Source organism: Lynx canadensis, chromosome D2 (genome assembly GCF_007474595.2).
Source record: "Lynx canadensis isolate LIC74 chromosome D2, mLynCan4.pri.v2, whole genome shotgun sequence".
Classification (NCBI taxonomy): Eukaryota; Metazoa; Chordata; class Mammalia; order Carnivora; family Felidae; genus Lynx; species Lynx canadensis.
The window spans coordinates 36,022,977-36,048,072 of NC_044313.2; the positions used below are offsets into that span (position 1 = coordinate 36,022,977).

At 46.5% G+C, this 25,096-nt stretch overlaps 1 protein-coding gene and 1 pseudogene across 1 annotated transcript in view; one reads left to right on the top strand and one right to left on the bottom strand.

Annotated features, from left to right (window-relative positions):
* The window catches only part of PCGF5 (polycomb group ring finger 5), a 117,679-nt gene extending 105,109 nt beyond the window's left edge, over positions 1-12,570 (bottom strand). Inside the window, 1 exon segment of the mRNA XM_030334991.1 lies at positions 12,478-12,570. The gene's annotated coding sequence lies outside the window, so the exon portion shown is untranslated.
* An 8,295-nt stretch (positions 12,571-20,865) lies between these two features.
* LOC115526901 lies at positions 20,866-21,914 on the top strand (annotated as a pseudogene).
* Positions 21,915-25,096: the final 3,182 nt, after the last annotated feature.

Genomic DNA, 25,096 nt, shown 5'->3' on the forward strand with positions numbered 1-25,096 from the left:
TTACTGTTGATTCCAGGTGCAAAATGGAAATGCTGCAATTGGTGAACATCTGGTAGACCACAGCTGGGAGAGGCAGGGGCAAAACCCAAGGGAGGTAAAAAAAAACTTGAGGGGAACCTGAAGGTGCAGCTGATTTACCCCCAAAAGGCAACACTAAAGGTACAGAAATAACAAAATGCTATTAAGTTCAAATCTACTTGAAGTTGAGCTCCAAAATTACTCCATAGGAAATTCAAACTAAGGTCATCAATTTAAGTAGTTTCTACAAAATGAAAGGAAATAAATATTGGCTCTGTGTGCAGCCACTCTCATTACTTATGGTCATCCAAACGACCTCTCCCATGTCTCCCCTTCTTTCCTCCTACTCTTCTGACCTAAAATAGACCGTATCAATTCAGAACTGGGAGAGAGGGAAGATCTGACTTGAAGCAGAAGCAGAAGCAGAGAGACAGAGAGAGAATAAGAAGAATACAAGAAACACTGAAGAAAGCAACAAAGGTGTTTAAACTATTTGACTAGGAGTTAGCCTGAGCCACGTATCAGAAGCTGCTGGAGTTCTTTTAAAAACGTCTCCTGGGGCGCCTGGGTGGCGCAGTCGGTTAAGCGTCCGACTTCAGCCAGGTCATGATCTCGCGGTCCGTGAGTTCGAGCCCCGCGTCAGGCTCTGGGCTGATGGCTCGGAGCCTGGAGCCTGTTTCCGATTCTGTGTCTCCCTCTCTCTCTGCCCCTCCCCCATTCATGCTCTGTCTCTCTCTGTCCCAAAAATAAAATAAACGTTAAAAAAAAAATTTTTTAAAAACGTCTCCTTCCCAGGGGTCCACCCAAAGCCAAATAAATAAGAATCTTGGGTTAAAGGGAATCATGTGAGTTTCTGAAAAGCTCCCTCAAATGATTCCGAGACAGACTGAGGGCTGGAATCCCAGTTGTGACGGGGGATTCCAACATCAAAACATCACTTCTTAACTTTTTTTTTTTTTTTTTTTTTTAGTTTTTTTTTTTCAACGTTTTTTATTTATTTTTGGGACAGAGAGAGACAGAGCATGAACGGGGGAGGGGCAGAGAGAGAGGGAGACACAGAATGGGAAACAGGCTCCAGGCTCTGAGCCATCAGCCCAGAGCCCGACGCGGGGCTCGAACTCACGGACCGCGAGATCGTGACCTGGCTGAAGTCGGACGCTTAACCGACTGCGCCACCCAGGCGCCCCTTAACTTTTAATATTTATCTTTTTTAACCTCTGGATACATGTAAATCATTCCCTAATCCACTTACTGGCATCACACTAGTTTTTTCTTACCGATTTTATTTCTGTCTGGGGCATCTGGGTGGCTCAGTTGGTTAAACATCCGACTTTGGCTCAGGTCATGATCTCGCGGTTCATGAGTTCGAGCCCTGCATCGGGGTCTGTGCTGACAGCTCAGAGCCTAGAGCCTGCTTTGGATTCTGTGTCTCCCTCTCTCTCTGCCCCTCTCCTGCTCGCTCTCTCTCTCAAAATTAAATAAACATTTAAAAAAAAACTAATTTCATTTCTGTCCATCTCATATAGATTAAAATTCATATACTACTACCATGTTTAAAATGAAAATACAACAGTAGCCTGTCTTACCTCTTCGTCACCCCCAAACCCACTTCCTAAAGGTAAACTACATTTAAAACTTCTAGCTATCTCTTCAGATATTTAATTTCATATTCCTAAATCCACCTATAAATCATAAAATAAGAATGAGGCTGTACAAAATAATCATCAGAGAATAAGAAACAGATATTAGAAATTAAAAATCAGATGGCAAAAAAAATCATTGGAAGGAGAAGATAAAGCTGAAATAAAAGCAAAACGATAGAAAAACAGAAGAGATACAATGAGAGGATCCGTTCAGCAGGCATTACATCATACTAGTAAGAGAATATATAGTCTAATTGGATTCAAGAGTAAGGTCCTAAAAAGCTGGTTGCAAGTTGCAGACTCATGGAGTTGAGGGAAGAGGGTTGTTGCCTGGTGGGTTCACTTTAGGAACACTGGGTAGTAAGTCAGTGTTTTCATCGTGTGGCCTCAGATGTCGGTACCTGTACTGTAGGTCTTTTCCCTAGGGCTGTTCTTTACATCCAGAGAAGAGTCCTTCAATATCCTACCTGGGTTGGTCATCACCTTGCTCTCCTAGGACTGGGCAGGGGGAAAAAGAGCATAGGGTCTCACTGTTTAGTATGCTGAATTTCATTACATTCGTCTGTTTTCATTGAGCATTTCACCCTTATCCTCTTTTTTGCCTGGTATCTCTAAATCCAAAACCGCTAATTTACTTCAGCTTCTCCAGAGACAAATGTCCAGTGTCCAGCAAGGATTTCATCTTACCGCACAGGATGGGGAAAGTCACCTGCAGCTCTGGTTCCTTTCACAGGCTTGCAATCACCCCGTTCCAGAGCCTCTCATTCCAGAGGCTTTCTGGGATTCTGGGAGATTAACTGGCTGTTTCTTCCCAGGATCTACTCCCAAATTCCTTTCAGGGCACTTGAGTACCAACTTTCTCCACTGCACTAAGTCCGTTGCCACAGGTCTGTTTGCTTTTCATCCTCCAAAAACTTGTTGGTGTTGCCCATCTGCTGTTGCCTCTTGTGTTCCCCATCATTACAGTGGTGTTTTGGCAGGACTGACACTAAACACATGTTCAGGCCACCAAATTCTAACCCGAAGCTGCCATATCCAAATCTTACAACCACAGAAACTGCCCCAAAAGATGAGCCTCTTTTTTTTTTTTTTACCAATTTTCAAACACCCATAGCTTTTGTTTTTATACATACACCAGATCAGCTAAGATATTTTTCCAATTAACGTTTATCATCATTTTCTTTTTTTAGTCATAAGGAAACCTTATCCGAGAGAATCCTTTTCTGGATGCCACAAAAGACTTTTTGTTTCTAAATGTTTATTTATTTTTAAGAGGCAGGGAGGGGGAGAGGGAGAGGGAGAGAGAGAGAGAGAGAGAGAGAGAGAGAGCAAGAGAGTATCTGAGCAGGGGAGGGGCAGAGAGACAGGGAGACACAGAATCTGAAGCAGGCTCCAGGCTCTGAGCTGTCAGCACAGAGCCTGATGCAGGGCTCAAACCCACAAACCACGAGCTCATGACCTGAGTCAAAGTCAGATGCTTAACCAACTGAGCCACCCAGGTGCCCTGAGACTTTTTTTTTTAAGTTTATTTATTTTTGAGAGAGGGAAAGAGAGCATGAGTGCCCATGCAAGAAGGAGGGGGGCAGAGAAAGAAGGAGTGAGAGAATCCCAAGCAGGCTCCACGATGTTAATGCAGAGCCTGACTTGGAGTTCAGTCCCACGAACTGAATCGTGAGATCATGACCTGAGCCGAAATCAAGACTTGGACACTTAACTGACTGAGCTGCCTAGGCACCCCTGGTTACCATAAAAAAGTTTTTATTTATGGACTCATTAATTTAGTCTCAAACCAGCAGAATTCTAAATACTAGATTATAATTGAACAAAGAAAATATAGATATTTCTGGCAATAAAGCTGTTTTCATTAACTCCTTCTTGCGACTTCAAATCTAGCCTATGGTGACCTGAATTGAAAGGTATTTGCCTCAATGGTCAGGTATTTTCCAGGAAGACCTTGACTACTGTCAGTCATCCGAAATACTGGAATCTTTGTTGTCTGGCTTCTAAAGACAGGCAAAGGAGGGATGATCAGAAAGTTTAAAAAATAATTAAGCATGAGAACTTTTCCACAACCAAATGATCACATTTTCTTCACTCTCATCCCAAAGACACAAATCTGAAGACTCTTAACCTGAGGATTTTTATCTTTAGGCTGAAAACCCAGGACTTGTCCTAAACACTAAATTCATAGTTATAGAAATAAGAAATTACTATAGGGTAAAATACCAACATTGCATTTTTTATCTAATTCCACTCAAAAGGAGACATATTGGGGCACCTGGGTGGCTCAGTCAGTTAAGTGTCTGACTTCGGCTCAGGTCATGGTCTCACAGTTCGTGAGTTCGAGCGCCACATCGGGCTGTTTGCTGACAGCACAGAGCCTGGAGCCTGCTTTGGATTCTGTGTCTCCCTCTTTCGTCCCCTTCCCCACTTGTGCTCTCTCTCTCTCAAAAATAAATACACATTAAAAAAAAATTTTTTTTAAAGGAGCACATATTGCCTCCTGCTACTACTTATGACAGCCCTGGAAAGAAAACCAAGCATCTAACAAAAAAGGTTCCGATAGGGGGAAAAATTAAATTGTTCTATTTCTCGAGCTGGTTGGTAGTTACATGGATGTTCACTTTTTAATAATTTATCGAACTGTACATTTTACATTTCAAAAGTTTCATGTGATATGTTTTGTAATAAAAATTACTTTTTTAACAGTTAAAAGAGAAATGGATAAAAAGTCAAATTTCATTTGTCATGAAACACCATGCTATAATCTTGTCTAAAATTATCATGCACACTGACATGGAAAAGGGAGAAAAGTCATCATGATTTACCTTAAGTGACTAAACTGGAGTTTCCCCAAATTTCAATAGTTATTGTCAGATGAAGAAACTGAGGAACTTAACAGTTAATTAGTAAGGTTACTAATAGTGATGGAATTAGCACTAATTCCAAGTGCTGTATGTCCAGTTAAGGGCTCCTTTAACACTTTTTTTTTTTTTTCAACGTTTATTTATTTTTGGGACAGAGAGAGACAGAGCATGAACGGGGGAGGGGCAGAGAGAGAGGGAGACACAGAACCGGAAACAGGCTCCAGGCTCTGAGCCATCAGCCCAGAGCCTGACACGGGGCTCGAACTCACGGACCGCGAGATCATGACCTGGCTGAAGTCGGACGCTTAACCGACTGCGCCACCCAGGCGCCCCTAGGGCTCCTTTAACACTTTACGAGGAGAAAGAACTTTCCACTTTTCCAAAGTTTTGAATTTAAAAACAGGATATCAAAGCTGATGGTCTCTGCTCTGCTGTCTGTGAGTTTCCTGAGATCCCCAGGGAGGAAGCAGAGATCCACCAGGTATGGCTGTGAAACTGATAAATGAAGGGTGGTTCTTAGTTATTTCACTTACTTCTAGTTAGTATAAAAATGCACCTGCTGCCTCAGAAGTTACTTTAACTCAAATGCAAATAAGAAACCTACGAGTGGTTAATAACCTCATGTTCAAAGGGAACATCTCTTTCCCATTCACAAGGTTTCCAAAGGAGGGATATTCCCTGTCCACCCCCATCTTCTCACCCTACACCATATTCCTCCCCATAGAGGTGGAACAGTTCATTTGGTTAGTATGTGACAACCGTTTCTCAGTTTTCAAATGGACAGTTTTTCTACAAAAGATATTAAGCATAAGAGATTCAGCTTCTTTCTCTGTTTCTCTAGCTGGACAGTGAAAGGCAGGAACCTGGGTAGTTCTGCTCTGCAGCCTCAAATTTTGTTCCAAAGCCTACACCAGGTGGAGGTTGCACAAGACCATGTTCTCCTTCACACCACACTATGTCTTCCCATCTAGCCTTCATCAACAATGAAGCAAATATTTTGTCTACCTGCTGAGGCGTGTATCTGTTTTTTAATTAGTGGGGAAGGGCTGGTGCTTTCCATGGGTCCTCCTCAAAGACGCCACCACTGCCTTCGGGTTAGAAGTCAGAGGACATGGACCTGATCCCACAGATCTCAGTGGGTTCTTGTGTCCACAAACACTGGTGTTTTAACAGCAGTATGTAAGCAAACTGAGTGGTGAGGAAGCTTTCTAAGGTGTTGTTCGGTGGATACTTTAATTACTTCTGCCCTAGAGGGCAATATTAAACTGAGATTTAGGGATTCTGGTTCCTCCCAGAGCCAACCCTTCCACACACGTCCATGATCTGGGGCAAGACACAATCTTTCTAGCCTTTGAAAGACTTTAGCTTCCTCATCTTTTGAAGGAAGGGATAACTTCCCTATTTTTTAAGGTACTTTCCAACTCTAAAGGGCAAAAAAGGCTTTAATAAATGTATTCTGGGATTTTAAAAGCAGACGTTGACATTGTATACCTGGGCCTCACAGTTCCTGAAGGTCAATGACCTTCCACCTCATGGCTGGGGCACCTCACCCTTCTCAAGCTCAGTGACATTCTGAATGTACATCATCACTCAGAACTGATCCCCCGCATAGTGACAAGACACTCTAAAAGTTCCCCGTGCCCTCTGCCACCAGCCACACAACCACCCCCTGCACATCCTCTCTTATGTCTCCCTCCCCCCTTTCCCTGCTGAACCAGCCGCTACCCTTTAACCCATTCCATTCTCCTGACTGTTGCCCACTGTCCCAGACTGTCTGTGCCAGTCTCCTGTGCCTCTCTACTCCACCGAGGGCCCAGATGGAATTGGCAGTGCCAGTGATACTCATATCACCACTTCCAATTCTCTGAGCACTGCTGGAGAGAGTCAGGGAGATGGGGAAGATTCCTTCTACCACTGGTCAGGCCCAGCCACCTCTGGCTCCCTATGGTGCTCAGATGTGCAGCTACTCCAAGCTCTTCCCCTTCCCCCTCTCCCAACTTTACCCCTCACTCCCAACTTACTTTGACCAAATCAACTAGCCTCCTCTGTTGTTGCTCTTACTTCCCAACAGAAGGCAATGGATCCATTTCGGATCCAGCCACCCTCCCTCCCAGCTCCCAACTTCCCTTTCTAAATCTTTTTGCCTTTATGTAACCTCTTTTCCCCTCTAGGTCACATCTGTTTTTCCATGAACAATTATCTGTGCCATGATCTGGGCAATCAAATAATTTATTTTTCAAAAAAGGACCTTCTTGTAGAATGAAAGTGAGGATTATTTGTCCAGGTATTTGTAGTATCTATCCAAACATTATCCTATAAATAAACTGGGGTAACAGGTGTGAACTGAGACTGTCCTGGGTGATCCGGACATACAGCCACTGTCTCTTGCTCTTACCACCGCCCCCCCCCCCCCCCCCCCCCCGCCAACTACTTGTGGAGGGCCTGGTGCAGGAATCACCTTCCCACTCCCTCTCCTGATCTTCAGTCCCTCCCTCTCCACTGGACAGCCACCACACTCTCAGGCTTTTCTTAGTCACTGGCCTCTCAGATTTTCACAGTGCAATCACAGTTTACGCTCACTCCATTTCCTTCCCATTCAGGGACCCCTCAGGCATCTATCTGGCGACTTATCTCTGACTTATCTCCACTGCCCAACTGACTCCATCCTCAAAGGCTGCTGACAATGGTCTCCCAGATGAGTCCAATGGCTTCTTCCCAGTCTTTGATCCTCCACCTTCTAACCTTATCAGCCTCCGCCAATCTTTCTCTCTCACCTTTCCTGACCCAGTCCTTTCCTTGTTTTCTTGCTTCCCTCTTCTCAGCATCCTGACAGCCTCTTTCTGTCTCCCTCCAAGCGCACAAATACTGGTTTTTCCAAGGCTCTGCCCTGGCCTTCTCACCCACACCGTGAACCCTTCTCACAACTTAATCCCTTCACAAGGATGCCCCAAATCTTCCTCTATTTGCAATGGTCCACAGGCACACAAATGTGAACATATCCAAATGCAAACTTATCGCCACTTCCATTCATGAGACAAACACTTATTGGTTGCATTCTACTACTAGCAGGTGCCTTTACTAGTGGTTCTTCTTGACTATTTCAATTCCTGCCATTGCCATCCAGTCCCTCCGCTTCCATCTTTCATTTGTCCCTCAACTCCCTCATGTAATTAGTCAACAAGTCCTGTCGCATTCACTTCTATGGTGTCACACCCAACCCACCTGCTCCCACCCTAATTTATATTCTCTGTTGCTTCTCTTCTGGAGAGTATTTTAATAGCTGCCTAACTGGACTGCCCGTGGCTCCTCTGATTCAGATTAATTTTCTTAAAGCATAGCTTTAATCACATCACCTCCCCCACCTTAAAATACCTTTGATGGTGATATACTGCCTGCAAAATGGGCTCCTTAGCCCAGCATTCAAGACCATCACAGTAGGGTCCTAGCCTTGCCATGCAGCCTTCTGGCCGACTATCCTGCCTCCAGGTTCCTCACCCTTCAGCGTAAGCATGTTCCTCTCCATTTCTGGATATGCTCCTACATCCTTTTATTCAGGTCTTAGTATAGGCTGGTTCCCACCTCTCTGCCAGCTGAAGTCTTACTAATTGTTTAAGGCCTTGCTCAGGATGCCTGAATTCAGTCTTATTTAAGTCTTTCCTTCTCTGAAATCACAAATAATTTTCTTTGTGCCTCTCTCACAGTTCTTCCATGTAATATAGCCTTTGGTTACCTCTCCTATGCTCCTTGCATGACTCTCAAACCTCTCAAGGAAAGGGTGCCAAGGCCTGATTAACCTGTATACTCTTTATACTGCTTTATATATAGTAAGCTGAGAGGCTGAAATATTCAAGTTAACTTGGTATCCATCATATATCATGTAAAAGAATGAAAACGCATTTAATATCATCAAAGTTAATTATGCCAAATTCTTAGGAAGGCCTAGAAACAAACCATTTCTGCTGTTGGTTCAAGGATACATGAAAGTTAGATCAAGGATATATGAATCATTTTACTAACTTTGCAGGAGAATTGTGCATTCTTTATTGGTTCCTTAAACTACAGACAGGTACAGAGATAGACCAGATCTTAGAGAACATTTAATTCCTCCCCAAACCACACCTCCCCCTGCCCTTGTCCTATCCCAGCTACCAAGGCTCCAGTTGAGAAAATAAAAGTTTGAGAGAGGAAGCTGTTCCCATAGTCACATAAATCAGAAGTCATAATTGTAGCCATTCCATTTATTAAGGACCTAGTGTTCATCAGACATTTTACAAATGCTATCCAGCCCCATGACAATCCTTCGAGGGAGGTGGTACTACCCCCTTAGAAGATGAGAGAATGCTCAAGAAAAGTGAAGTAAGTTGCTACAGAGGGCCCTGCTTATTAGGGGCAGAGTTGAGCTTCAGCCCTAATTCTATTTGGCTGTCAAGTCTAGGCTTTTCTAATTGGACACTGTGGCAGAGGCAAGACCTACCATATGTCTTGACTCCTGTCCTACTGTTTCTCCAGTGAATAATTATGCCAACTAAGCAAGCACACATACTTAGAAGTTGTAAGTCATTTTGTTTGAAACTGGAGGCATGAAAATTAAATAGTAGCTTCATTACTATGAAAGTTCTAAGGTTAATAACTGCCAACATCCTGACTCTTGTCAAAAAACTTCCCCAATCTGGAAGAGAGATATGTTTTCCTGCTTTTTCAATTCATAAGTACATTCCTTGACTTAAAATACATTTGCCCAACCACATTCAGCAAGTATTTTTGAGCTCCTAGATGTCCAAGGCACATGGGAGGGCACAAAGTTGAAGACGAAACAGTTTTACTTGGAGAGTTTACAAGCAACAGGCAGTCAATGGATTAATGGTAGGAACCTCTCCTCCCCTACCTAGGGGAGCTCTGGTTAATTTAGGGACTTCCCACAAGAAGTCAAGACACTTAAGTTCTAATCCCTGCTCTGCAGCCTTGGCAAGTCTTCTCGCTGTGTCTCAGTTTCCTCAGCAAAGGGACTGGTACAAAGGAATGAATTGTGCTAAGTAGTCTCAAGGTCGCTTCTAGTTTTAAATTTCTATTATTGCCCAGCTTACTCTTGAAATTAGATTACACTTTTGAAAGCGATCACAACTACTGTCAGGGAAAGGGACCTGCTGGATGCCCACTCCTCTTTAACTTTGGGAGTACCGAGTTCTAAAAACATTGCTACAAGAGTAAAGCTGACTAATATCCTTCCAAAGTTTATCATTTATAATAATAAAAAGTATACTAAAGTTTACCCTCCAAGGAGGGTACACTACATTTGAATTCTTCCATTACATCATTGCCTGATTATAGCTTTAATTCTTTATAATACATTTAAGATGTTTAAAATATAATTTTAAGTATCTTCTCCTTCCATCTACTCTTCTGTAGAGTTATTGACATTAACGACAACAAAGAAGAGAGATACGGCCTCTTGTATTCACTTAGTTAAACTGAGACTTCATATTAAGTGCTACTTCCGATGGACCTTCCCAAGCTTCAGCCAATGCTGAAGTTGGTGAAAACAGCGGGGAGGGAGGAATATAGAACTATGGGTATTTAAAATATGAGTTTTAAAACATACAGGCCTTTGGGAACTTGACCTTGTTGATTCTGTTTCAATATCCTGCACTTGTTTTCAATTAGCACAGGTAATGTTTTTAAGTACCCAGTCTTATACCGTAATATGCTTTCTCTTGACAAGGCTCCCTGTGCCTTATCTTTCTTCACACTCAGCATCTTAGGATGTGATGCTCAAACGCATCTTGTGCCATCAGTTAAACAAGCACAGAGGAGGAAATGAATCAACCAAAAGAAAACTGGAAGGAAAAAAAAAAAAAAAACTGTACCATCTCAGTGCCTTGCTCATAAAAGGCATTGACTTTCAACTGTCAAAGATAGCCCTACCAAGAAACGAGGAAAGAGAATTTGTTCATTCGCTACTCAACAAATACTGAGTGCCTAATATATGCCAGGTACTGTGCTAGGTGCTAGAGTTACAGCGGTGAGCAAAACAGGCAAAAATCCCTGCCACAGTGGAGGTTACACTCTAGTGCAAAGAGACAGGACTTAAAGAATACCTAAACAAAACCACTTCAGATAGTGATGAAGTGCTATGGAGAAAATAAAATAGGATTGGGTGTGGTTCCTGGGGTGAGGGGTGAGAAGCTATTTAAGATGATCAACAGGGCCTTGCTGAGTACATTCAGGACGTGAGTCCTGAACGCTAAGAAAACTTTACTCTTAATCCTACAAATGTGGAATGAGATGGGAATGAGTCAAGTCAGTCTTTAAGGGTGGTCACAGTGGTTCAAAGTTCTGTATTAACGGCAAACTAAGTTCCTTTTTGGTTTGCCTTAAAAAAAAAAAAAAAAACAAAAAAAACCCCAAAGCCTAAATCTTTAACTGGGACTTCTACTTAGGGGCCACTTGTTTTTCTTTTAAGATCCACCAACTTTTCAAGTTTGTGCTAATTACTTTAGCGGTACTTATGTACAGGCAATTACTAGAAGGACTCCTTCAGAACCCAGTACCTCACCTGACACCATCCAAATTCTGAATGAGACAGGACCCAGCCTTGCCGCGAATCAGCGCTCCTCCGCCGACTCATTAATGCAGCCAGGTGGAATCCTGTAACCTTTCCAAGAATGGGAAACGAGCTTCGGGAAATCTGGGGAACCTGACACCCCAAAGTTCCCACACATTGAGGCAGGGGCAAAAAAACAAGCCGCCGCTCTTTTGCATGAACTCTCCCCCGCCCCTCCAGGCGTCATCGCTGCAGAAGGGCCGCTGTCCCCGGGTCGGAGGCACACTGCGAGTACGCGCGCGTGTGTACCCCGCATGAATCATCGGCGCCCGGGTCCGCGGGCGATGATTCATTCACCGCCCTGGAGCTCACGGCCACACGTTCCGGGCGTACTATGACGGCCGCACACGCAGCTTCCTTAATATTAAACAAATGTTTCAAAGTACGAATGCCCGGAGCCAGAAACGTGTAGACCCAGGCGAGGCGGCGGGGAGGAAACGGCACGTTTCGGCCGCTGCCCGACCGTTCCCGGGGCCGGGAGGGGAGCGGCGGGCACGTCCGCCCGCCCCCTGGGCCCCCCGCCCGCCTCCCGGGCCCCCGGCACCCCCCCACCTCTGCACGCGCGTCGGCGGCGCCCGCAGGGGGCGCGGAGGGCGCACAGGTGGGTCCCCGCCCGGCCCTGCCTCCCGCCCCTCCCCGCCACTCGACGAAGGCCGACGCTCCCTCGCCAACGCGCCTCCCGCTCGCCCCTTCCCTCTCCGTGACATCTTATATAATAACCCGAGCTAATCAAAACGGAAGCGACGCGCGCTGCCGGGGCTCGTCTCGCGGCCGGGGCTAGATGCTCGCCCCCCGAGCCCGCGGCCCCCGAACTAGGCGCCCGGGCGCGCGGCTCCGGGGCGGGGGGGAAGGGCCCGAGCGCCGCCCCGGCTCGTCCCTCCTCGCAGAAGGCGCCGCTCTTGCCGGTCCCCGTCAGGAAGCCGCGAGCGTCACAAACTGCGTCAGCTTCTTCAAACACATTTCATGGTCTCCCTCCAGCCCGGGAGCCGGCTGCTCCCGAGGCGGGGCCGCGGCCGGGGCTGGAAGGAGCCCCTCCGGGGAGGAGAAAGTTCCTCGGGGCCCTCCCCTCGCCCGCACCGCGCCCGGCCCCGCCGCGCCTCCAGCCCCTCTCCGCGCGACGCCTGCCCCGCCGCGCAGCCCGCCAGCCCGCGCCAATGTCAGCTTGGGCAACTTGTGACCCCCGGGCGCCGGGCGGCCCCCTCCCGCCCGCCGGGCTCGCCCGGCGCCGGGGGCCTCCCCCTCCACTCCCCCCCCCCCCCCCCGGCCCAGCGGAAAGCGGCGACGCCAGAAACTTCCCCGGGCCGCGCCGGGCGGGGAAGCCGCCCGGGTCCCCGTGCATCGCCCTTACCTTGCTCTCGGGAGGCCACGATCCGGGCGGGCCGCGCGGGGCGCGTGGTGCGCGAGCGCGCGCGCGTGGGGCGGTAGGTGAGGGAGCCCGCGCCGGCGGGGGCGGGGCGGGGCAGCGGGGGTGCGGGCGGCGCGGGCGGGGGCGGGGGGGCCGGCCCGGCGGGCGGGCGCGAGGAGAGCGGAGCCGGCGGCGGCGGCGGCGGCGGCGGCGGGCGCGGGGCGAGCGCGCCGAGGGGGCGGAGGAGTTGCCGTGGGTTTGTTTACGCATTGCTGCCCGGCTCGGGGCACAGCCCGCACTCCCTGATTGGACACAAACTGGGGCACAGCCTCTCGCCGCCGCCCGCCAGGCCTCCTCGAGCAGCCGCCGCGCAGCTCCCGGAGCGCCCTGCCCGGCACGGCCCGCGGCGGCGCCCGGGCCTGGAGGGGACGAGCCGCGGCGGCCGCCGGCGGCGGGCGCGGAGCCACTCGTCGGCCCAAGGCTCGCCATCGCCCACCTGTAGTGGCCCGACCTTGGCAAGGAGAAATTCGAAACTTCTGAGCTGGGGACTTCGTGTCATTCAGCTGGAGAAGGGGCACTTTCCTCCCCCCCACCACAGACGGAGGAAGCTTGCCCTTGAGTGGATAGAAAGCAGCGGCTCAAATGTGCCCCTTCGGCGATGGTCAAGCCGAACCTTCCTCTGTAAGCTATCCCTGGGAGCTCAGTTTCCTCCCGGGCCTTCAGCTTCTGGGCTTGTATTCTGTCCTCACGCAGCATTCAAAGTTGCCATCCCAGAAATGACCTTGCCTCATGATGCCCAAGATCCCAGATGACTCCCCATGGCCTCAACCTCCGATTCCTCAGCCTCAGAGTATTCCACACCTGGGCCTCCACTTGTCCGTCTCCTCTCCACTGACAACCCTCACCCCCAAAACCTTTGCCTGCAGACAACACCTTAGGCGCCCCCGTTCTTTCCAGATGGGTTTTGATCCTGCTCCGTTCTCTGCCACAAACCCAGAGAACCCTGTAGCTCCCACGGCTTGTCAAACCCTCGTGGACACAGCTTGTCTAGCATCTCCTACCGTCTCTGTGCAGTCTCCACCAGCCGGGTGCAGAACCCACCCCTTGTGGCCGGCATCAGTTTGGCTTGAGGGTCAGTCATGTGCCTACTCTGTGCCCCCAACCAGTCTGTGGATTCCTTAAGAACAGGAGCCTGGTTTTAACAGGGCCCTGGGGATGGGAGAGATGAAGGCTGTAAGAATAAAATTGTCACTGAATGTCTGCAGCTCTGCTGGTGCCGGAAGGACTCAAGAGAGTCTCTATCAAGAGGGTCTCCTGATAGTCTGCAAACCTCATCTTGCAAAAAGCAAATACTTCCAAAACCCGAGAATGCCCTCCATTTCCCCTGTGTCTCTGTCTTTTCCCCGCCACACGTAGCTATGTGCCCTCTATACTCTTAATGGGCACCTGATAACCCTTGGGGGAGTAAAACTGAGATGTTCCCTAAGCTAAAGCTCAAGGTGATTAAAGTGAATATAGTAAATCATGAAGGAATAGACATGAATGCCCAGGAACCCAGTCATTTTACAGATAATCCCTGGGGCTAAGAGTCCCTCAACCCTGACAGCTAGTATGGATTTGCCAGTCTCCAGTCAAACACTAGGGAAGTAGACCCAGACCCTCCCCGACTCCTGGGATGGCTGGATTTCTTTCTCTCTTTAGATTCACTGCTTCCAGTCCCACTGGGAAAGCTGTCTTTGAATTCTGAGGGTAAATCCAAGTGAAAGTAAAGTTTTCTTTCCCAGGCAGTTCCATAGTGATGGTTCAAGGCAGCAAATTAGTTACAAACATGCTGAAAGAACTGGAAGTGCAACCAGGGGAAGGTGAGGCAATCCTGAGATTAGCAACTGCTGGATGCATCTCTCCCCTAGGGCTGGAGGGACAAAGGGAAGAGGCTGCCGGAACCTTGAAGGTCTTGCCCAGTGCGAGCTGAAGCCATGAAGGAACTTACAAAGAATGCTGAAGACGCCTCCCATAGCAAAGAAATCCCTCTCACCCTCCAGGGCCACCCAGTGGTAGAAAGTAGAAGCCAGGGGACAGGATGACAGAGAGCAGGGGTCAGAGCCCCTACAGTGCAGATCAGAGGAGGGAAAGGAGGTGGATCAGAGAGCACAGTGGCAGGCCACTGACATTCCGGGCATGGGTGCAACATCTGGTTACCCCAGGGACTCTTCCTTCGCAGGGATTCTGCAGGGACAGAGCACACTTTGTTTCTGAACCCCAGCACTCCCTTCCTCCTTCTGGTCCCTCTTTGCCCTTTTGCTTCCATTTCTCCTTCTAGCTTCTTCTCTACCATAATTCCCTTATATTTCCTTTTTCTCTCTTATTCTGTGGCTCCCACTTTTCTCTTTGGGTTCCAGTATACTTCCTCCTGACTTCTCTTCTCTCCATGGAGTCTCTGCTCCCCTCTTTGTCCTACTCCTTCCTGAGCAGGATGGCAGCCTTCTTCAGCATGAAGGAGATCAATGGGTTCCTATGGTAGGTCATGGAATCCGGACCTATCGTATAGTTCCCCTCCAGACACCCTGCGCGGCATTTCACATATGTGATCTCATTTTATCTTCACCTCACCTGCTAGCTGGGCACCCTTGAATAAACTCCGGTGGCTTCATTATTTTCCATTGGAGGGAAGGTTTTGCTAGTACAGGTCACCAGCGTCACTGCTCTTAGCTTTCCTCCTCTGTAGGTGCCTCCCTCCCCCCTTTCTTTTTCTTATCCCACATCTCTTCCTTCCACTAGCTCAACTATTTTTCCTAAATCTCAACTCTCAACAGCCTAATAGATCCGTACTCTAAATTGGCATTTCAGCTGACTTTGGCAGGGTGGGGAGAATTCAATAAATGGAGATTGAGGAAAAAGCATTCTTGGTGGGACAGTGAATAAAATGGTCTGGTTTGAATGAACAGAAGGTACAGGTAGGATATAGGACCGGATTTCAAATATTTGCCTTTAGATCTCAGCTAAGACAGACTACGCAGAAACACAAATTCACCTCAAGTATATTCAGCGTGTGTATAATTCATATAATTAGAATCATAATATTTTAAAGCCAGAAAGAAATCAAGACCTTGTCTTGATTTGTCCATTTTTAAGTGAATGAACTGAGGCCTACCAGGCTTAGGTAGCTGGAGTATTACGGTAGTTAACCACGGACATTAGAGGGGTGCCTGGGTGACTCAGTCGATTAAGTGGCTGACTCTTGATCTCAGCCTGGGTCATGATCTCATGGTTCATGGTATTGAGCCCCACATTGGGCTCCGCACTGGTGGCATGGAGTCTGCTTGGGATTCCCTCCCTCTCTCTCTCTCTTTCTTTCTCTCTCTGCCCCTCCCCTGCTCATGTGCATGCACATGTATGCACCTTTTCTCTCAAAAAGATAAATAAACTTTTTAAAAAAGCAAAAAAATGTGGACATTAGAGTTTGAATACCTGTGTTCAAATGCCCCCTTTGGGAAATGTTAGGTTATTTGACCTTGAACTTATCAGTGTTTAAGATTCCTCATCTATAAGATAGGAAAATGATAGAATCTATCCCAGTGGGCTGGTGTGAGAATTAAATGTTCTTACAGGTAAAACACATAGCACAGTGCCTGGCACATAGTCAGTCTTCACTAAATAGAGGTGACTATTATTATGATTTCCCACGGCTATTTGGCTGGTAAATACCAGAGTCAGAAATGGTCCCCAAACCTTTTAAGCAGTAATTGAGTGTTCTCCCCATTTCTTAGAAGCCATATCTTAGGATGCTGTCTGTGAAAATATGGCGGCTCCTCTGGCCTGGTGTTCTCAGTTACCCTCCTGGCTACCATTCCTCTACACCTCCTGCTATCTGCTGTGCCACCAGCCTCAGCAATCCCACCATACAATCAGTATTGCATCCTGTGAAGTTCTGAGTGGGGGGCATGAAAAATTAGCAATGGGCACATTCCACATTAAGCAATGTAGTTTACCAGTTCCGATATCCTCAAATTTTACTCATTTAAATTTCAAAGGACAAAAAATAACTGTTGAATTAAAGGGGTTTGAGTTATCTGTCATCCTGCAGCCTGTAGAGTGTCAAACTTACCGGCTTAAATTTTGATGGTTCCTTAGAGGAACTCACTGGGACCAAGAAAAAGCCTTGGTTTAAAAAGTGAGTGTCAAATCCTTCAATAAATTGTGATGGAAGAGAATTTTCTTTCTCTCTCCACCTTTCCTTTCTGAGTCTCTGGTCCCACTTTTCAAAACTCCCCAACCCCATGATCTTCATGTAGTTCACTCTCTGAAATGAACCGTGTTACTCACCTTTTTAAAAAAAATTTTTTTGGGGGCGCCTGGGTGGCGCAGTCGGTTAAGCGTCCGACTTCAGCCAGGTCACGATCTCGCGGTCCGTGAGTTCCAGCCCCGCGTCAGGCTCTGGGCTGATGGCTCAGAGCCTGGAGCCTGTTTCCGATTCTGTGTCTCCCTCTCTCTCTGCCCCTCCCCCGTTCATGCTCTGTCTCTCTCTGTCCCAAAAATAAATAAACGTTGAAAAAAAAAATTTTTTTTAACATTTATTCACTTTTGAAAGGCAGAGAGAGACAGAGCACGAATGGGGGAGGGGCAGAGAGAGGGAGACACAGAAACAGAAACAGAAGCAGGCTCCAGGCTGTCAACACACAGCCCGATGCAGGGCTCGAACTCATGAACCGCGAGATCATGACCTGAGCCAAAGTTGGCTGCTTAACCGACTGAGCCACCCAGGCGCCCCATTTTTTTTTTTTAATCTCTCAGACCTAGCTCGGTATCTGGGGCCTTCCAGGTGCCCACATGCTGTTGAGTGGACTTGAGCAATGCAACATGTACCGAAAGGATGCCCTCTTCCTCCCCCTTCAAATCTTTCTCTCTTCAGTTGACATCCTTAGCTAGTTATCAGCCTGTTGCACTAATTCACTGGAAAGCACGACAACAGCTGAGTGTGAAATAAATGTGCATTTTACAACATAAACTACATTCAAAGAGGGGTATTTTAATGGTGTAAATCCAGGCAGTATTTTAAGAGGGTCGGGAAGACATTTTTGGGGGCAGCTGGACTTTCCTAACACCTTTACATCACACCGCACAAAATGGAACTTACCTCTCATATAAATAAAAGCTCTTTGACTTTCATTGTAACACATTTCACTTCAGATTTCTTAGGCTAAATTGTAGACAGCCTCCATTCTGCATATGGCTGTATTAATTATCCTGCCTAAGTCATTTCCTAAAAGGCACAATTTTCTTTAATCTTTAAAAAAGTTAATCGTTGTCCATTTTTCTCTTTTACTTCAAAGCCAGACAAAGACCCAATGCCCTGATCACTCGCTGACCACTATACCAAAGACTGCTACATAGAGAGCATTTAGTAAATGATAGTTATTTTATTATTGTTATTTACTATCAGTGTTACCACCGTAAAGAGAGTACAAAGCCTCATCTTTGCTTTCCTTCCAGACTTCTTTCAGAAGTTGGACTTTAGCATCACTTTAGGAGGAGAGGATAACTCACAGAAATCCAGTTTTCCGGGTACCACTTGCTTTTGCTTCTGAAAGAGAGGCTGGAAGGATGATTAGGGTTAATTGTGCTGCTGGGGGCCTATAATCAGCCGGGCACTATCGATCCCTAGTCTGCCCTCCATAATATTCACGATAAAATGGGGATCACACAGGCAATCTCTGGCCCAAGAATAATAGTTCATAATGACAGGCCAAAGATTTGTTCTCTGACTGTGCTTACAATTCCTTTAGGGCTTTCTCCTGGATGGACCAGAACATTCTCTGTGTCTAGCTCTGTTTGTTTTTATGCCTCAGACAACAACTTAGAAAAGAGAATCTCCCCAGTGGCTTCCCAGCAAATAATTCTTTTGGTCTCGACTATAGTACTTCATTTCCTTCCCTTAGGACACTTTTTGCACCATGATCATCAAATGGTGTGATTTAACCGTCTTCTTCTCTTTGATGATGCCAAAAACAAGTGAAACCTCTCATTACTGGTTTTGATGTCCTTTCCTGGGTAGGTGTTCTTCTGTGGTCCACTGAATTTCTGCATTGTACTTGACTTACCAGGCTTTCCCTGCTCCCTTGCTTTCCTCAAGTGTCTATTACCCCCTGAGCATCTGGTCGTTTATATTTGAACATCTGGTCTTTTTGATTCATAGCAAAAATTGACTTTGGCCTTCTAATAATGAGATTTTTCAAGCATCGCAGAATCATAAAATGTTAACGGTGGAAGGACTTCTGCAGATAACAGAGGCCGATCGATTCCTTTTATAGTATAAAACCAAGACCCAGAGAAGCCAAGTGTCAGATGCAAAGCTACACAGCCTATGGTGGGGGAAAGCTGGAACCAGACCCAAGACTTCTGCTTCATTTGTTTCTTGTGAGTTGGATTATGATCCCTGGAAATAATACTATGAGGAATTTGTAAGTGTCTTCCTCCAACATGTTTACCTTTTCATCTAAATGGTTTTCCTAATACATTTCCAGGAGGCTCCGAGAAATAAGAATTCCACAAGTGAAAAAAAATGCAGCCACAGGAAGGCATGACTTACAGAGTTGGGACTCAGTGATGATGATGACGACGACTGACGATAACCAGTTCTCACATTTCTACGCTGTCAGTTCTACTATTTTGTTCGCTATAGTCCCAGCTATTTCTGGGTTTCAAGCCTTCTGGAAGCCTAGCTCATTTAGCTTAGGGTTCTTGATGAGGGTGATAGGTGGGTTTTCAGGAGCTGCCTTCCATAGGAATGGTGATGACTTCAAATAGTTAGAGATCTACCCCTAAGCACACATTTGGAAACTTTTCTAAAGTTGAGGAGGTGTGTTCCTAAAATAATGCCAAGTATTGCATACAAAAAGCATTCCCCGGTCAGGCAATCTGAAAAATACGAAATGAAACAAAATTAAATAGCTTAGGGTCAGTTGGTTCAATTTTACCAGAATTCACAGGATCTTTAAAACAGTAATGTGAATCCTGAATTTCTAAGGGAGGGTGGTGAAATGTGTAGAATTTCCCAAACATATTTGACGATCAGATCATTTATGGGACTTGGGTAACATGGAACAAACTTTAGGAAATGTTAAATATCCTTTGAGGGTCAATGAGAGTCTACGGTACTCCCTTCGTTCCAAAACTATCTGTTTCAAATGTTAAGATACCTTTCCCTGGGGTTTGTTGTCTTGGATATAATGACTTACCCTGTGCCTCTTCTTCTCATTATTTATCATTTTAGGACCCAGGTGCTATTATTTCTCAGCCTGAATTTCTCCACACAGAAAAAACGTAGTTCATTTAACTCTGACCTCATACCTGAGCTGCCCAATTCCTGTAATTATTTTCAACTGTCTTATTCTTTTCTATAGTTTTCAAGGGTCAAAAAGGTAATAATAATAATTGTAGTAATTACAAATAGCATTTCTGAGTGTGTGCAGGGGGCCAGATATTGTGCGAACAGCTTTACATATAACATCCCATTTAATTGTCAACACAACACTGTGAGGTAGATATTATGGTTTCCATTTTACACATGAGAAAACTGAGGTGAGCTTAAGTAATTTTGCCCAAGAGGGTCCCAGCAAAGGAGGGGAAGCTGGGATTGAACCTGACTGTGTTCAACTCTTAAGGATTCCAGGCCCCTGCCCTTCCAGTGTTCGTTCTGTTTTTTAATGTATGCGCTGCCTTCCCAACCAGAATCCTTTAAGAGCAGTGGCCACATGGTCCAGACCACGGTAGAATCTTCTGTGCTTGACACAGCACCTGGCATGCTGTAGCCAATACTTCCTTTGAAGAGAAAAATTAAGCAATTTGCCCAAGCCACTCAGCTAGTAAACGGTGGGCCTAAGATTTGAACCATCTCCCACACCTTACGCATCATGGATTTCCCACAAGAACCATGCTCTGTGTACCAAGTGAGCTCTTTTTCCCCTTGGAGGTCACACTCACCAGGCTTTTGATCATCCCAAACAAGGCATTTTATGCTCCCATTCACTCTACCCCACCCCCCTACCTGCCACCTGTAACGCAGTCATTCTGCCCTCTCCCAAGCAGACTGTGGTTCTAGACCTAGGGAACTAAATGGCTAATACCCTGGTAAGCAAGAAAGCACTTTTATGGTTCTTGTATGCTAATTTTGCCGCAGGCGTTCTGACATTGGTCGTTCTCAACCCCAGACTTTGCATTTGGAAGCCCTTCCAGATGTTGAAATCTTTCGGTGTAAAATGAGAAGGCATGCGCGGCCTGGAGGGGGTGGTGGGGCACCCACCGTGGCCCCGCTTCACCGTTGGCTCCATGCGCGGTCCCAGCACCCCGCTGAGTGCCTCAGACACCCCTCACCCCCAGGCCGTGGGACGGTGGATGGCCGGACACAGCTGGGCAAAGGCATTAGCGGCGGTGTCTCTTTCCTTGACCTTGGCCTCTGCAGCCGTCAGGCTCAGCAGCTGCCCCAACGTCTCCCCAGTTGGAGCCCATTTTCCTCACTTGGGTTTCCTCCAGGCTTCAGCATGTCAGATTTGAATGGCGCAGCTGAGCATCCCCACAAGAAGGCCAGGACATCTCTGTACCCTGGCTCTAAAGTGGAGCAAAGCCAGGTCCCCAACGAGAAAGTGCCTGGCTGGTCGAATGGCCAGAGTACAAACCTGTCGAGGACACTGCTGGCTCTGTCTTGGCCCAGCCCATGTGGGCAGACCCTGCAGTGGGGGAAAGGAACTTCTTTCCTAAACTCAACGAAAGGGATGGGCATGTTGAAAGAAGGAGCCAGAATGGCTTGTGTGAGCTTGAAAGTGGCAGACCCAGAAATCCTGCAGGTCAGACAGGGCTTGGTTGGCAGAGGGCTTTTAAGGCCGTGGGTCCCAAATCGTGCCGCAGACCCCATCTCAACCAGGTGGAGAAAGGATAGCACGGGAAATAAAGTTTCCCATCCTGTTTCTGAGAGAAGCATCCTGCAATTTGTAGCCATCAAAAGGAAGGACTGTGGAGAATGGGCCATCTCAGGGGGAATGGTGGAGCTGGGAGAGAAAATCAGTACCACGCTGAAGAGAGAATTTGGTGAGGAAGCCATGAACTCCTTACAGAAATCCAGAGCAGAAACACAGGAGTTGAAGAAACAACTTCACAAACTATTCAGCCAGGAACACTTTGTAGTCTATAAAGGCTACGTGGATGATCCTTGAAACACAGATAATGCGTGGATGCAGACGGAAGCTGCGAACTACCATGATGAAACGGGTGACGTGATGGACGAGCTTCCTCTGGAAGCCGGTGATGATGCCAAAAAAGTGAAGTGGGTGGACGTCACGGATCAACTCAGGCTTTGTGCCAGACATTCCCAGTTCATTCAATTTGTGGCTGAGAAACGAGGTGCCCACTGGAGTGAGGGCACGTGTCCCAGGTCCTGTGAATACTGACTTGGAGTCTCATGAAAGCCAGGGGCCTTCAAATGGACCTGGGGGATGAGAACTCCCACTGAACAGGACAGGGAGGGATCTTCTTCTGGTGATTACTTACAAAACTGTTCACAGTATGAGGGCTTTGTGTCAGGGAATAGTATCAAACACAGGAGATCAGGACCACAGACTTTTGGGTTTTCCAGTCAGAAGAAGAGGAATATAGTCACCTGTTGTATGTGTTGTATACATGACTCTTAACCACATGATTCAACCAGTGCTCTTGGGAGAATGGTAGATGGTACAAAGATAACTTCTCACCAACCATAACCTCTGCTTTTCAGCTAGCTTGCATTTGTCACTCCTTTTTTTTCTCCTGATGTGTTGGATTGTGGTCTGATCTAATGCATAACCTGGTATTTTGCATAACGTTTGTTTTTCAAATTGAGCTTTATGTGGTCTCGTATTCATTGTTTTCAAGAACGAAAGCTCTGGTTATCCGTGTGTTTAGGATCTTTCATTTTGCGGGAAAGTTTCCTTCTTTATTTTATTCAAAAGGATCAAGTACTTACAAACCAGAAAAATAAAATGCAGTGACAAAATGAGCTTACTATCTGGCCCTCTGGTTATCAGAACTATTTCTGAACAGAATGGATGAAGCTCAGGATATTTGTTTCCTCTCATCTTAGAAGACCCTGTAAATGTGAATTCCTGTTGCGAAGAAGTCTTTGTCAGGAGATGTATGTAATCCCAGCCTAATAAAAATACAAATCATGCTTAACTTTTCTCAGTTGAAAATATATATGTATATGTATATGTACATATATATGCATATACACATATATATACATACATATATATATATATATATATATATATACACACACAGAGAGAGAGAGAGAGAGAAGGTTTTTAATAGTCAGTTTGCAAACACAGAGATACTCCCTTGACAATCAAGAATGAGGGGATTCCAGGGTTGCCTGGGTGGCTCAGTCGGTTGAGCATCTGACTCTTGATTTTTGGCTCAGGTCATGATTTCACAGTTTGTGAGTTCGAGCCCTGTGTCGAGCTCTGCACTGACAGTGTGGAGCCGGCCTGGGATTCTCTCTCTCTGTCTCTCTCTGCCCCTTCCCCCCTCAAAAAATAATAAACAAACATTTAAAATAAGAATGAAGGGGGGCGCCTGGGTGGCGCAGTCGGTTAAGCGTCTGACTTCAGCCAGGTCACGATCTCGCGGTCCGTGAGTTCGAGCCCCGCGTCAGGCTCTGGGCTGATGGCTCAGAGCCTGGAGCCTGTTTCCGATTCTGTGTCTCCCTCTCTCTCTGCCCCTCCCCCGTTCATGCTCTGTCTCTCTCTGCCCCAAAAATAAATAAACGTTAAAAAAGTTTAAAAAAAAAAAAATAAAATAAAATAAGAATGAAGGGATTCCAGTAGCAACAAATAGGTCAGAAATACATTTCTTTCCTTTCTTGTCACCTAAAACAAGCCACTTAGCGTTATTCGTATATAACACAACGCACGGAAAATTAACTCAAACCACTGCAATGAGCTTTTCATGGCTAGGGTGGAAAAGACTATTGCAGGTACTGATAACTACATAAGGAAACACTTTGATAACAGTAGCCAACACTTCTATCCGCTTACTATGTACCCACACTCTTGGAAGTGCTTAAGAGAACACCAGAGTTCTCTTATGTCACAGGTTGGGCTCCTGGGGAGCAGTCTCTGAGTGGGAGGGAGATCATTAGCATTACAAGATGTTTCTTAGGGACAGGTGTTGGGACCAACTCCTGGGGGAGGGAGGAGAAGGAAGCAGGATTGGATAGAGTGAGACACTAAAGTTGAAGCCTGGTGAAGGCATCAGCCAACTCCACCGGGAGCTCTGGAGCTGAAAGGCCCTTCTAGCTGCCCTGAATTGGGAGTTCACGCCTTCATACCCCTGTTGACCAGCCACTGGACACGGGTTGCCCCTGGAAGGAGGTGTGACCTTAGGAGAGACAATTTCTTCAGCCAAGGCAATTGCCAAAGAGGGTTGACAGCTGAAGTCCATCTTTTGGTAACACTCCTACTAGTTAAGAAGGAGAATCTGGGAAAGGGGAGGGGGCAGGCATTACTGGGTCTACCACATATTGTTATCCCAGCTTTACAGATAACATAACTGAGGCACAGAGAGGTTATAGAACTTGAACCAAGTTGTACAACCACAAGTAAGTGGTGGTGGGAATAGAGCACAGACTGTGGGATCCACGGCTTACCTCCCTGGCCGCTATACCATAGTCCTTCCTATAGTTACACTCTCAAGAGTCCCCAGGTTCCCTGTGCACTGCTCCTCTAAAAAAGAAAAGAAATGACCATTATATTTCTTCCTAGATGCACATTTGGTCAGAGTTCCCTTTTCTAAACCTGAAGGACATGGGCATGGTCTCTACTGTTTTTCTCTTAAAATATGTTGTATTTACATGGGTGATGATGATTATAAAAAGGTTCGGGGCGCCTGGGTGGCTCAGTCGGTTAAGCGGCCGACTTCAGCTCAGGTCACGATCTCGCGGTCCGTGAGTTCGAGCCCCGCATCGGGCTCTGGGCTGATGGCTCAGAGCCTGGAGCCTGCTTCTGATTCTGTGTCTCCCTCTCTCTCTGCCCCTCCCCCGTTCATGCTCTGTCTCTCTCTGTCTCAAAAATAAATAAAAACGTTAAAAAAAAAAAAAAAAGGTTCACCCCTGGATGCCCAGCATCAGTCCATGTTCAGGAACAAATTTAATACATTGCTTTTCTTTGTGAATTCTATAACTGCTTGTTGATGGGACCATTTGTCCTATATTCCAGCAACTTTTTCCAGGTGAGGCATGCTCCCTGTCTATTTGAATAATTGAGGTACCTGGTTGGTCAAACATATTTTGAATGTTCCTCAACTTATTTTTTTTTCAAAATGTAAGTTCCTAAAAGAAAATACACTTGTACTTACACACACACACACACACACACACACACACTAATCATTGCAAAAAAAACTGAAATAAAGAGGGTCTAATGTCTCAAATTTAATATATCTAGACCAGAATTCTTGATTTTTTCTCCCCCAAGAAAACTATTCCTCCATCATTCTTCCCTGGTAATTGGCACCAAAATCCATGCAAAGTTGCACAAGAAAACAAGGAACTATCCTAGATTCCTTGCTTTTCCTCACTTCTCACATTCAATCCGTC